The sequence below is a fragment of the Etheostoma spectabile genome, chromosome 15 (genome assembly GCF_008692095.1).
Source record: "Etheostoma spectabile isolate EspeVRDwgs_2016 chromosome 15, UIUC_Espe_1.0, whole genome shotgun sequence".
Classification (NCBI taxonomy): domain Eukaryota; kingdom Metazoa; phylum Chordata; class Actinopteri; order Perciformes; family Percidae; genus Etheostoma; species Etheostoma spectabile.
In genome coordinates this window covers 12,308,180-12,310,727 of record NC_045747.1, presented here as the reverse complement: position 1 = coordinate 12,310,727, position 2,548 = coordinate 12,308,180, and positions in this window count along the sequence as shown.

Sequence of the window (2,548 nt, the reverse complement as noted above, 5' to 3'; positions counted from 1 at the left end):
TTTGACCTTTGAGGGAAAGTCTCAGGTCTGCCCATCCTCATCTGCAATGAGATGTGAAAACATTCCGTCACATTAACACACATTGAGCTGATATGTTTATTTTTCATTCAGTTTAAAGTATCACTTTGAAGGCAATCCTCAGATAAAAATTTTCACTAATGTCGCAGATTTGTCTTTCATAAATTAAGAATGTACATTGTCATGTTGGGTTACAATACGTTAGTTTGTTTTAATGAGATGGTAGTGCTGCCACATTTGACTATTTTGACAACATGATCTAGCTGCCCAATTTGTGTAAGGACCAGAAGACTTTTCCATTTAGGACAAATTGTGCTTTTATTTGCCTGTATGTAACCATAGTTAGGATGGACATTCATTGCTGTTCACTTTCTCCCTGCAAATTTACTTTCCCCAAATCTCTCCACGCTGTTCCGTCTGCCCAATATTTTCACAGCTTTATTGCTTAAGTCGTTTGGTGGAACTGAATTGAAACTGACAACTGTCGCCATCACAGCTATAAATTTTGTGTTTATGGAACTTGTTTTCTGACAGCCTCAGATAGTTATGTGACATTGCACTCAAACAACATGCAGATTTAAAAAGCTAGTGATCAAGTGTGAGTCTTTGTGTTGTATTATTGGCATTTATACCCACAGATTTCACTGTCTTCTTGTTCAAATATGAAAACTTGAATCACAAATTTACAATCAATTTTTATTTCAACAGCCACATTATTTAAGTTTCTATAACAGTATGTAACATAGTCACATCCTAGAGAAGGTCTATTTTTTTGACCATATGATGACCAAATGATTGAATTGACACAATTGTGGACAGATTTTTTTATGTATTGATAGTGATAGTTAAAAAGAAAAAGCCATAAAAGCTGCTTTCAAGGGCAGCTTCCAGTATTAGCTGTGATTATTTGGAATCAGCTAGACAGGTCTAAAAAGTCAATTAAATTTAATTAAATACAAATTACTGGTGAGCAAAAGCAAATGACTCAGAAAAGTTCTTGCAATTTGACAAATACCCCTAAATAGCTGCTTGATTACAATGTGAGTTTGTCCTTTTGTGTCAAAGTTGGGTTATTATGGAAACAGTAATGGACCACTATAAACTAAATACTATAGATGGGGGAAAAATGAAAAGGCTAATAAGCTTTTCAGTTACAGTACCCAGGGGGATTTAATATCAACTCTTATCTATTTAAAACAAATGTCATGCTTCTCCAGATGATAGGGCTCAGAAGCCTTTGTGGCGCCAGTGATTTGTTTTTGCCAAATGACAGTGTCCCACCTCTCAAATTGTTCTGACATTTATATTCAGTGAGAGTCAAGCCGAGGCTGGATTATTTGTATGGGCCTTAATCACAGCTGCAGACTCCGAAGACTTAACTGCAGTCACACTGAGAGAGCAGCATATTGTTTGGAAATGAAATAACTTATGAGTAATTGAGTTACTTGTTTAATTAGGATTGGTCGGTTACTCTGAAAACTATATTCCAAATATGCCTCCTATCCTAACTGACATGTAATACTACTCAGTCATACTGCACTCATAACTTTTGTCATACAATTACATGTTTATTAGGTGCATTGAAAAAGCACTTGTGTTTTTCTACATTTCTTAGTAATATTTCTTACTAAAATAAGACAAAGGAAATTGAGCACTTTGGCTTACGAGATAATTGTTAAAAAACAAATGTGAGGGCATAACTTTGGACAAAGCAATAGGACAAATGATAGCAGTATTAGTTGAAAGGTTTACCAGTATTTGTTTGAGGATAAGGTTTATTGCACTTGCATACAGTGGCTTGCACACCCATGCTAAAGTTGATTGAAAAGAGGAATAAAAAAAACATCTTTTGGAAATTGATCTTAGTGCCTTATTCAAAAGATTTAGGACAATCCAACCTTTTCCAAGGAAACTTTCTTTGTGAATGAATTATATACTGTAAATAAATACATTTTCTTCTTTAAAATACAGGGGGCATAAGTATACTTACACACCCCTATGTTACATTCTCATAGAGGCAGGCACACTTTTATTTTTAAAGACCAGTTATTTCATGGATCCAGGATACTATGCATCCTGATAAAGTTCCTTGGCCTTTGGAATTAAAATAACTCATCATCACCTACCTTTCACATAGGGATTGGCATGGTGTTATTTTAGTTGGCTTAAGAGCTGGTTTGATTTGCATTGAGAGATGAATTAGGAAAGTTCCCCATGCCTATCTATGTAAGGTGAAGGGTTTTATGATGTGGAGTTATTTTAATTCCAAGGCCAAGGGAACATGTCGGATGCATAGTTCCTGGATCCATGAAATAACTGGCCTTTAAAAAAAATCTGCCTGCATCTATGGGATTTTTATTTCAAAATGGAGAGTGTATACTTCTACCACCTGTATTTTAAGGCACAACATTTATTTATTTAAAATACATTATTCATTCACAAAGAAAATTGGTGTCCTCAAAAGGTTGGATTTTCCTAATTCTTTTAATTAAGGTATTAAGATCAATTTCCAAAAGATGTTTTCTTATTC